Here is a 12,247-nt window from a genome sequence, read left to right on the forward strand (position 1 = left end):
ATGCACTGGGGCTTTGGGGAGAAAAAAAAAGAGGAAGATTGGCAACAGATGTTAGCTCTAGGTGAATCTTTCACTGCCCAAAAAAAGTCAAATCTTATGGAAACTTGTAGAAGTGTTCTAATCCCTTTTCTTCATGGCAGTCCTTCAACTCCTTGAAGATGGTGACCGTCCAGGCTTCCCTTCTCTGAGCTGGGATCTCTTACTCCTTTCAGTTGTCTCCCATAGCACGTAAGAGTTTCAGAATTTGCCCTAGACCTGACTCTTAGTTGTTCTGCACTCATGAGCAGACAGTGCCTGAGTCATCGGCAAATCCAAGACTGAAGCCAGAACATGGGGTGGTCAATATGATCTCATGGGTGTAACCGAGATGCTGTGGTGAGACTGAAGATTGGACACGGCCTCGGGAGGTATTTAAAAGAGGCAGACCTGTTAGGAAGGAAGAGTGTTAAAAAGCTCCACGCCGCTTCAGAAGTCCTCAGATCTGAGGGCTTGCACGTGGAGGGTGAAATGCGAGGAGGAGTTGTCCTTGAGGGAGAGAATGGGAGAAAGTCGTGGCCCAGATCACAAAGGAGACCAGAGGTAGGGTATGGCAGGAATTGGGAGGTGGGACCTTATCTATTGGGACATCTGCTAGGACTCTACTTACCCACCATCAAGGGTGCAAGAAGTTCCTACCTTGCCTGGGAGATGCTTTCTGTTCCCAGAGATGGAGGAGAATTGCTGCTTTGGACCAAGTTCTGACAAGGATGTGGAATGGTGAAGCGGGAGTAACCATGCCAACAGAGACTTTGTGACTGGAAGTGATGGGGAGGCCAACACAGCCAAGCACTTACTCCACATGTGAAGATAAAGGCATTCAGGAAGGAGACTCTGAGAGCAAAGTCAGCTCTTGAGTGGGACTCTGGTTCAGTTGTGGCAAAATATCCCAATGAGGAAAGGGAGGTAGAGGTGACGAAAGAAATCAACAAGGTTATAAATGAATATAAGAACTTGGTTTATAAGCTCAGAATTTTAAAATAACAGGAACTAAAATCTGACCGAAGGACACATGGCCCAGCATAGGAAAGATGACTGGTTGTCCTCCAATAGTCGTTCTCCCCTTTTTGTTTTAGTAATAACTAATATCTAGCTGGGCAAATGGCCACCTAGCATAAAGACTACATTTCCCAACCTTCCTTGCAGCTGGGTGTGGTCATGTGACTAAGGTCTACTCAATGGAGTAATGGAAGTCAAGTAGGCAGCCTCTGGATCATGCCCTTAGTGAAGGGGTTGGCAAACTTTTGCTTAAAGGGCCTGGTAGTAAATATTTTAGGTTTTGTGGGCCATTTCTGTTGCAACTACTCAATTTAGACAATACTTAAGCAAATGAGAGTGGTTATGTTCCAATAAAACTTTGTTTACAAAGACAGGTGGCCAGCCCACAGACTGTAGTTTGCTGACCCCTGCCTTAGATGAAGGGGCTCGTCCTCCATGACCCTGGTCCATTTCACAGTTTTGCTCCATGCCAGTTGGAATACAGGTGGGAAGGTGAGCCAATTTAGACCATGGAGACAAAGGCAACATCCTCAAGATGGGGCCACCACAAGTTCAAAGGATCCTGGGCCTCTGATGTCTTTGTAGAGCAAGGCTGCCACCACAACACAGATTTTATGTGAGAGAGGAATAATGTCTATCTTGTTTATGTTATTATTTGAGATCTCTGTTATACACGCCCTTGCAATGGACAAGAAGAGCAAGATGGGCAATAGGAAAGAACAGGTTTGCCTCTTCTCTGTGGGGCTCCGGATGAACAAATGGGAAAGAGGATATTATTAACCAGGTGCCCGTCACCTCTGGCCTCCCTAGTTCTCTGGTGCATTCTACTGGAGCCCTGAGTAGGACCACTGCTTCCAACAAGTCTGCATCGGAAATCTACCACCCACTGGCCACTAAGACCTAACAGAGGAAAGAGAGAGCCCTGATACATGTGTGAGGGGAAGTGGCCAGACTGAAAAGTTTCCCAATTTAGCTTCATGACAGGAGGATACCAGAGAGAGAAAGAAAGAAAGGGCAAGGTAGGCACACACCATCTTTGCACCTCAGGCTCCCGGAAGCAGGAAATGGAAAAGAGGCTGATGTGCCGTGCGTGACCTGTTAAGGCAGGGTGACCTGGCCCACTAGGAAATGCAGTCTGGGCCATAAGGTGGACTCTAACCAATCAGACTAGTGTTCCCTCCTCTTGGAGAACAGCAAGATGGAACTGGAAGAAGGACATTCCTCCTACTCTCCGACCAGCTCCCCTCCTACCCACCAAGCATTGCAAACTATGTCCAGAACCAGAAAGAATCAGGAAGAGATAAGCCCACAAGGACCGTTGGGAACAGATTTCAAATCTTCATATAGATTATGTTGCTATCGGACTTCTCTCTGTACAGACACCTTTCATATCTTTTCGAGATGGGACTCCTTACTTCTCATCCACCAGCAAGGCAGGCGATGACCAACAGGTCAAGGCTGCTCATGATACCAAGCAATGGGCTCTCTCTGCTCTCCGTGATCTGAGCCAATCAATCATGAGTTAGAAATCCAGAGAGGAAGTTTAATTAGATTAGCTAGTTTATCAGAAGACAGGTGACTAACGTCTCAAAAATGCATCTTCAAGGATTACAGAATCTTGAGGCAGTTATACAGGGAAAATAGGCAGTGAGGAGGAGTCCGGGGATGTTGGGTTCCAGGCGTCACATCATTCCATTCTTCTGTCAGCTGTGATGGATACCTTGTAAGTGTGTTTCCCGCCTGTGGCCAGCCTGTTCCTGGAAAGAAACTCATAGAACAAAGTTTTAATTTATCAAGCTATCGGGGAGCACTTACATAAGCAGAGGCCATAAATCAGGAGAGCATGGGAATGTTTATTTCGTGTATGTGCAGAGCAGTGAGTAGTCACACAGAGGAGGGGCTAGGGTCATTTAGCAAAACAAGATGGCCTCACTTTTGCTCTCTTACGCTCGCTGGGCTGGCACGTGCACGGAGTGCCACAAACGCTCCTAAATGTCGGTCAACGCCTTGCATCCCGGGGCTACGTGTGTTTATACCGCTGTGAGTGAGCCTCGTAAGGTTGGAGAAGTGGCGACGTGGGCTGCGTTTGTCACTCAGCTCCAACTGACAATGGACACATTTTTCCCCAAGCAAAACTTTTCTGTTTTTCTTTCCAAGAAAAAAGAAAAGTCATTATGGATGGGAATGGAAAACTCACTTTGTAAACTAAAGATTGTTTTTATCTCCTGACACTCTCAATAAGATTCTTTTCTACTTTTAGAGACATCACTTGTTTACCTATTTATATGTTCTAATCGAACTGTTCTTTTCAAAGCCAACGCCTCAATTGGAGGAGAAATAAACTGTATGGAGGCACACTGCTCTCAAGGGATCTTTGCTTCTGCAGGGCCCCGAGGGCAACCATTTCTAATCTCTTGTAATCTCTGTTTGGGCCGGGGCCAGGCCGTTACTCAATTGCGGCATTAGCCACTCTGAGAGAGAGTGTGGCCAAAGGCTGGAGGCTGGACCAGGGTCATCTTGGTGGGGACAGAACTCAGAGGTGAGAAAGTCTGACGGCTGGTTTGGAAAAGCAGGAGGCCCTCCCACTGAAAGCTCCCTCTTTCCTTAAACTCTAGTGGGTTTCAGGAAGCTCAGGTCAGCGGCTCTCAACACACTGGTGGGTTTTACCACTTGGGACGTGTGTTATTATGCTTCTTATTGTGCTTGTGTCTTCCTGCATGGCGACTTCCTTCTACCGAGTTGGCGTTCTCCGTGGCTGGGGACATGGTCATCAAAAAATCATGGAGCCACATGGTGGCTCACTTCCTGGACAGCACCTTGAAAAAAAGGCAAGTCTGATCCTACGAGAGCGTGGCTGATCCTCCGGGGTCTGATGCCCTCTTCCAGGGCGATCACAGTGGCCTGGACGGTGGGGTGTGAGCACTAGACCAGCAGGCTCTGCTGTCTTCCCCGAGCGGTCGCTGTCACTCAGGAGGCACAAAGTGGCGGCTCCTATTTGAACAGCATGGTTGGAGGGTGAGGGATGAGCGGTCTCCCCCCAAAAGTGGGAGTGTTGTCCCCTGAAGAAAGGCAGCTATTCTTTTCATATATCTACAGAGACTTGCAATGGTAGCACATCCTAAAAAGTCTGAGATAATAAAAATACTGGAAATTTAATTTTTAAAATAACTTAGGGAAAAGGGTCTAACATCTTCTGAATGCTTACTGTGGGACAAATTCTTTGTGTATGCAATCCTTTGTAATCTTCAAAAGAAACAAACAAAAAGCTCTGTGAGGTGGGCGTTATCATTCCCGTTTTACTGACAAGGACACTGAGACGTGGCGCAGTGACGTTATTTGCTCCAGGACACACGGCCCAATGGCTGAGCTGGGTTTTGAATCCAGTTCTGTCTGATTTTAACCCCAGACCCTTAACCGTCATAATACTCTGGCTTCCTCATTCATCTACCCAATGAACAGATATATGCGTAAAATTCTTTAAATTATTCTGATTCTGATTAATCATATTGGGCCTCTGTGGTAGTTTTAAAAGATGGCTGCAAATTCTATAACACTCCTACGATTGAGAGGCCAGTCTATGTCCCCTCTGCTGTCACCTGGGCAGGCTTGTGGCTGCTTGGACCAGTGGAGTATGGTGGAAATTATGCTCCCTAACTCCTGAGGCTGGGTGTCTCAGTCAGCTTGGGCGGCCATAACAAAATACCATGGATTGAGTGGCTTAAACAGTGAACATTTATTTCTCACCATTCTGGAGGCTGGGAAGTCCGAGATCAAGGTGCCGGTGGATTCGGTGTCTGGTGAGAGCACTCTCTCTGGTTTGCAGACGGCTGCCTTCTGTTTTTGTCCTCACGTGGGGGAGAAAGAAAGCTCTAGTCTCTCTTCTTCCTATAATAAGGGCACTAATCCCATCACGGTGGCGGGGGGTGGGGGGAGTCTACCCTCATGACCTCCTCTAAACCTAATTACCTCCCAAAGACCTCACCTCCAAATATCTCACATTAGGCGTTAGGACCTAAACATACAAACTGGAGAGGATGCATATGTTCAGTCCACAGCACTGGGTCACAAACAGCCAGGCAGCTTTGGCCTCCTTCACTGGGGCACTCACTCCTGGCACCCTGATCCACAACGTGAGCAGTCTCACTACTGAGGCTGTCATTCTGTGAGGAAGCCCAAGCCTCTGGAGGGCTAACAAGAAGGCACTGAGTCGACAGTCCCAGCTGAGCCCAGCCTTCAAGTCATCCCAGCCGAAATGCTGGATATGAGTGAACAATTCTGCAGGTGGTCCCAGCCCCCGGCCATTCTAGTCTTCCCAGCTGTGGGCTCAGACATCACGGAGCAGAGACCAGCCGTCCATCCCGATTGTACTCCATCCAAATTCCTGCTGCACTGAACCCACGAGCATCATAGAGGGTGGTGGTTTGACGCACCTAGGTTTGGGATGGTTTATTATGCAGCAACGGATAACTGGCACAGCACCAGAGTAGGAACCAAAGATGTCCGGTCACGGAGCATTTGGAATAAGAGGAAGATGAAACTGAGGAGTGTCTTGTATCAACAACGTAGCAGGGAAGCTCTTGCAAGCTCCTACAGCTTCGGGCTGCAATCTCCCTTCGTCCACCAGGTGGAGCTGACGCGTCGTCTGCTCCCTCTGAAGCAGCTCCTGGGGGTCGGTGAGAAAACGGTCCACCGCTTCAGCGGGACTGTGGATGACGCCACGCCGTCCCGGATCCCCAGCCCCAATAGAGGGGAGATCCCAGGAGGGCATGGGTGTGCCTGCTGCTGGGAGCCGCCTCCTTCTTTTAAGGAGGTCAGAGCCTCCAAAGGAGGGTGGGACCTGGAAACAACATTCTCCTGGCAGGCTTTACCATCCACTGCGGGAGGACTCACTCCCCCCACAATGGAAGCCCCTTCAGTGTTGCTCATTTTTCCCTCCTCATCAAGGGGCATCACCCAGGACCTCCTAGTCAAGGCTGGGATCCACCGAGAATCCCAAATGTCCTGCCTCCCTCCCTCACTTCCTTTTTTCCTTCCATTCAAATCAGAGTACTACTTACATGATTTAAAAGCCAAACAGTACTGTAACGTTTATAATAACAAACAGAAAAAAAAACCCAGCCATGTTGTGCCTCACTCTCCCCATCCCTGAATTCTCCCCTACAAACTCTTCCATCACTTCTTCTGGTATTTACCTACATATTTGTAAGTAACGTACTCATACTGCTTTTTTTTTTTTTTTTTTAATTACTGCTTTTAGGTGTTGTCTTTTTACTACCCATTATGGAAGACGAAGTGTTAACTCTTTTACACCACCCCATGCCCTATGTCTCTTCCTTTCATCCTCCCAATACAGTAATATCACGATTTTTGGTAAAAGCCATATTCCATCAAGGCTTGTTTTACCTCATTATGGCTCTGTGTCGTGTTTGTTCAAGAGCCATGTAGCACACTGTAGTTACATTTCCTTCCTTGTACATCTTTTTATCCTCCTGGAGATATCACCATAATTCTTCTAATCTAAGATTGTGAGATGCACCATTATTTATGAACCACTAGGAAAGGATGCTCCCAATTAAACCGTAACACTCCATCGTTTGTAGGATGCATCCAATAGCAGAATGTTAGAATGTGAAAAATATGTGTGTTTTCAAATCCATATACTACCATGTTTGCCTCCTTTTTATTGCTTAATTTTCTTTGTGACTATCATCAATTCTTCCCAAGTTTTTAAAGAAAATTATTGTTTTTTAAAGCAAAAAAATCTTAAGACCTAGTTTCTGTAGGGTCAGACACATCAGACCCTATATCTGATTCATTATTTCTCCTGGAGACGGTCCTCCTGGAGTGCTCCATCCTCTCCCTCCCCCTGGCTGCTCTCCAGGCCTGCTGTCACCTGGGACTCTCCTCCCCTCTCTTCCGTGTGGATCAACCGTTTGGATCCCTCGTCTTTCTCTCCTTGGTTTACTCCCTCATTTTTGTGGAGGAAGCACACACACAGGAAATAAAATTTTTTGAAGCACTGCATGTCTGAAAATGTCTCTCTTCCATCGGTACACTTGGTTACCAGTTTGGTAGGGAATAGAATTTAAGTCTGGAAATCATTTTCTCTTACAATTTTAAAGTCTTTATCCAACTGCATCCTGGCTCCTGTGCTAAGGCCGAGAAATCTCACGTCATTCATTCTGATTCTTGATCACTTGTATAGGAACTGCTTTTTCCTTTCCGGAAGCTTTTAGAATAATTTCTTCCTCCTTCGTGTTCTAACATCATAAGGGATCTTTCTCCACTCCTGTGGTGGGAATAAGCTGAGTCTGTCAATCTGCAAATACACGTCATTGAGTCTGGGAAGTTTTATATCATTTCTTTGATAATTTCCTCTATTCTCTCTTTCTGGAACTCCTATTATTTGACCCCTAGATTTATCTTCTACTTTTCTTACCTTTCTGTTATTGTCTCTTTCTTTGTGAATTTGTTTGCTTTCTGGAAGTTTTTCTTAAACTTACCGTCCAACTTCACTGTCAATTTTTTTTCCTGCTACCATCATTTTAATTTTCAAAAGCTCTTTCCTTATGATTAGATTTTCTTTGTTTTTAATCTTGTTCCTGTTTCGTGTGTGTCATATCATTTCCTATGTCTCTGAGGCTATTAATAGTTTTCAGGCGTTTTTCTCTGTCCATATGTGTTGTCTCTGGACCCTCCATTCCTTTTTGTTTTGTTTTGTTTGTTTTGACTTCTGTCTTCCATGCTGAATGCTTTTCTCAGACATATGGTGATGCTTTGTTTCTTGTTCATACATAATAACGAGGCTCTGAAGAGTTGTTTAGATACTGGGGCAGAGAGGGACAAAGCTCATCAATGGTGGATCTTGCTGTAGGGTGATTGGGCTGAGTTTCTCTCGGGATGAACTGTCCCGTCTCCTGACTACAGGGTATGCAGAGGGCAGACAGCATCCTGGAGGCACAAAGTGGGAGGAGGTAGTGCTCAACGCTCAGTCATTAAACCCTCACTTAGTCCCTCTTTTAAAATACTAAGCCTCTTGCCCTCCACTGAGCCTGATTCCCCAACTCAGTCTCTCCTCAGAATAAAACTCCAGTTTCCTGTCAAGGAGGGCAGTCCCCCGGCTGGACGGGATGGGCGGGCAGCCCCGGGGCTCTTGGCTTTCCACACACCCCCTTGTCTTCAGGCCCCCTCAGCCCCCACCTTCTGCAGTAACAAGTGCTTCTGATTGCTCGTGTTCTGCCTTCTCTGCTCTGCCACCCCCTCCTCCTGCTTCTCATCTTCCCCAACTTTAACATCTCTTTTCTCTATTGTTGCTGCCTCGTTCTCTTTGTCCTTATTGATTTATAAGTATTTTACTTTTCTACTCTTTTTTTTTTAGTGGAGTTTTGAGAGAAAACAGGAGTAAAAGCGTGTGCTCAATGCACCACGTTTACCCAGCAGTTCCCGAGTCTGCTTGGCAGGGGCGGAAGAGCAGAGTGGAGCGAGAGCAAGGCCTCTGGAGCCAGGCAGACCTGTGGCTGAGTTCCGCCTCCACTTCTGCACATCCCTGTGTGATTTTGGACAAGATCATCAGCCTCTCTGAGCCTCAGATCTCTCGTCTGTAAAATGAGATTAATATCGCCTCCTAACTCACAGAGGCACCATGAGCGCGAGCTCTGATGCTGCCGGGATTTTCACCTGGGCCTGTTTGATGCGAGGCCGTGCTCCGAACCAGCAAACCAGCGAACCAGCCTGCCTGCCTAGAGAACAGCACGGACTAGAGAAGGCTCCTTCTCCAGCAGGGCTCTCAGGACGAAGAAAATGCACAGACAGAGCAGCCCCCACTGGCTGACTGTGAGTGGGACATGAATCTTGATGGTCATCAGCCACCAAGATTCTGAGTTTGTTACTGCAGCATGGTTAGTGAAAGCTGACAACACTGCAGCAGCTGGGTGGTCCAGGTACTCCAGGAAGATGTCTGCTGAGGGAACTCAAGCCAGAGGAAGTCCTCAGGTAGCGTCAGCAGGTGAGACAGCCAGGAAGTGTGAGAGTGACAACAACAGTAGCTGTGACAGGAAGAGACAGGCCCTCCTCCAGCTCTGCGGCAGGATGATTTCTGGAGATATGAAATGGCCCTTTGCATTTGCTTCTGATTTCGCCCTCCCCCGGCTTTTTCACACAGGGAGCCAGTCCCTCCGTATTTCCTTGCTTTGGGTATTTTTGGTGGTTAGAGCACAGAAACTTCCGGAAGTCAGTAGCTCTATCTTTTGCAATAACCTCGACTCTTTATGGAGCTCCTGACGAGTCCTGGAAGCAGAAGGAAGAAGCGGTGGGCTTTTGAGAGCAGCAAGGAATGAAGGGGGAGAAATTTTTACCCCAGAAGGAAAAGGGGCAGAGTGTGACTTGGGCCGGGAAGGGAGGGGAGAGGTCCCATGTCCTGATTCTAGGCAGTGTCCAGGAGGTGACAAGGCCTTGGAGAAAATGGCTGCCGGATACTCAGGGAGGGTGGACCTTAGGCACAGAGTTCACACCGCTCCCCAACAATTCCCATACCCCCAAAGACAGGCTATATCAGCTGAGCCCCCAAGCCTGAGGCGGCCCAAGCGTTGGAAAGGTGGGTAGTCCTGTGGACAGAGGGACCATCCCGAGGCCCTGGTACGGCCTGGGGCCCCGGGACCTTGACAAGACCCTGGGGTGGAGGAGGGAAGCTCAGTGATATCCTGAGACTGAATTTCCTACCAGTTCAGTAGGATAGTGGCTTGGAGTTAGATTTCAATTGAATTAGAAAAAAATTAAGAAATATGCCAAACCACAGCTACAGCTTTGCAATCCCTCAGGCAGTCCCCAACCACCCCAGTTACTCCCACACCCACCAGTGAGCAAGGAGCTGCCAGCACGGATGCTCCCTGTGACCTGGCACCTGGGGCTTATGTGGCCCCTCCCCCCAGGAGTGGAGGCTTGCCAGTCGTGTTCCCCCGACAGGGAGCTTCCGAACCCCCATCCTGAGGTCCTGCTAGAATGGGCGGTGAGAACATTTCCCGACCAGAGTGAGCCGGGGAAGCAGGGGCCCAGTGGCAGGAGGGGTTACAGTGGTGGGTGTAGGAGGAGGTGGGACACCCCTTCGTAAAGTGGCCCATCGCCCCACAACGCAGCAGTGGCAGGGGCTGGCTCATCTTCAGCTCTGGCGTGACCGGGCAGGGGTCCAGCTGCACTCCCAGCCTCTCTGTCACCCAGTGACCCCAGGCCTGGGCATGAGGAGATGGACCCAGCACAAGAGCAGGACATCAGCTGAGCTGTGTGAGGGCCACTCAGTGCTTATGAGGCCGATGACCCAGTTGGTGCTCTCAGGCAAGGTGCCAGCTCCTCCTCATGGCTCCTGGTTGTGATCCAGCCCCTGACACCCATTTGATCTCTAGCCACTCCCCAGCACTGCCCCTCTCCATCCTAGGTCCGACTCGCAGAGCTTCCAGTCCCTTGCGGGAGTCGCATTCTCTCCTGCCTTGTGGCTCTTCTACAGGCTGCTCCATATCCTTGAACACTCCCTTCTCTCACTTGGCTCATCCTATTCAGGGCCCAACTCCTACTCATCCCTCACGACCCACCTTGGTCATCTTCTCTGGGAAGCCCCCTGAACGCCCCAATCGGGTTGGGAGTCTGTTCTAGGCCTCCCCTAGCTCCCTGATTTCCTGTCTTGGTCCCCGTCCTACCTGTCATGCAGGATTGTCTAATTGTCCCATAGGCTAGTCTATAAGCTCTCAGACGCAGGAAGTGTGTCCATTTATTTATCATGGTGTCTTCGGTGCCCAATGTCTGATGAGGGAGGAAGGGAAGGGGAGGAAGGGGGACGGGAAGAGACTTGCCCCCTCCTTTCCTTGCCCACAAGTCTCGAGACTTCCTTGCCTTTGAAGCTCTTCAGTAAGGACGCCCAGCCCCGGGGCCTGGGGGGGGGGGGGGGGGGCGGGCGTGAAGCTTGGTTAGGCGGCTAAGGAGACTGTGTTTCCAGCATCCATGGAAGTCTCTTGTCTGGATTTAGGACAGGCTGGGCTGAGGATCACAGGACAGCCGGAAGTGGCATTGCTAAAGGGAAATTTTAACTGCAGCCAAGCACAAAAAGAAAGGTCACAGTGGAGTAAAGCCACCTCTGCGTGAGGTGCAGCAGAAGCCGGAGATGCTCAGAAGGCAGGAGGGGCTGCACGACGGAGGGAGGCCAGCAGAGACCGCTGGTGGATCCCAATATCGTTTCTCTCTCTCTTTTTTTTTTTTTAAATAAAAAGTGTTTAATTGAGCAATTGGCCACCCAGCATAAAACTCACATTTCCCAGTCTGTCCCCCTGCCCCCGTAGCTAGATGAGGCCATGTGGCTAAATTTTGGCCAATGGGATAAGAGAAACATGTTGTACGACTTGCAGAAAGTGTCCTTACGGGAGGGTCCATGTCCTCCTTCTAGGGGGACAAACTGGTCCTGGTTTGCCTGAAATTCGCCTGGATTTAAAACTGAAAGTCCTGGGGCCGGCCCGGTGGCACAGCGGTTAAGCGCACACATTCCACTTCGGCAGCCCGGGGTTCACCAGTTCGGATCCCTGGTGAGGACATGGCACTGCTTGGCCAGCCATGCTGTGGTAGGCGTCCCACATATAAAGTAGAGGAAGATGGGCACGGATGTTAGCTCAGGGCTAATTTTCCTCAAAAAAGCAAACACCAAAACCTGAAAGTCCCCATCCTGGGAAGTCCCTCAGTCCTGGACACACCAGGAGCCTGGTCACCTCCGTTCTTTCTGGGGGTGTGAGGGAAGCCAGCCTGGGACTCTGAGGTGAGGGCCACGTGCTGAGGCTCACAAAGATGGGGCTGCTGGAATGGTGCTGGCACAGGGCCGTTAAGTGACTCCAATTGCTGTGAGTGTGGATCACCTGAGCCCAGATCTCTGATTACTCCCTCTGGGCTTTGTTTACTGGAGAGAAAAGAAACTTCTGTTGTTTAAGCTTCTGTTATTTAGGGTTTTCTGTCACAGGCAGCTGCAGCAAATCCTAACAAGAGGGACGAGGACTAAAGTCTTGATGGATGCTGGGGTGCTGGGGACGAGCTTTGTCTGCGGCCAGTGGTGCATGTTGTGGGTTTAGTTCTGAAAAGGTTCAGTGTTTTGGGGCTGGCCCAGTGGCACAATGGTTAAGTTCACACGTTCCACTTTGGCGGCCCATGGTTCCCCAGTTCGGATCCCGGGTGTGGACAGGGCACC

At 49.3% G+C, this 12,247-nt stretch overlaps 1 protein-coding gene across 1 annotated transcript in view; it reads left to right on the forward strand.

Annotated features, from left to right (window-relative positions):
- SLC28A1 (solute carrier family 28 member 1) overlaps positions 1-11,164 on the forward strand; it is a 62,469-nt gene extending 51,305 nt beyond the window's left edge. Inside the window, exons 21-22 of the transcript XR_006887416.1 lie at positions 8,414-9,040; positions 11,048-11,164. The gene's annotated coding sequence lies outside the window, so the exon portion shown is untranslated. The remainder of the gene's footprint in view (positions 1-8,413; positions 9,041-11,047) is intronic.
- Positions 11,165-12,247: the final 1,083 nt, after the last annotated feature.

Source organism: Equus quagga, chromosome 2, assembly GCF_021613505.1.
Source record: "Equus quagga isolate Etosha38 chromosome 2, UCLA_HA_Equagga_1.0, whole genome shotgun sequence".
Taxonomy (NCBI): Eukaryota; Metazoa; Chordata; class Mammalia; order Perissodactyla; family Equidae; genus Equus; species Equus quagga.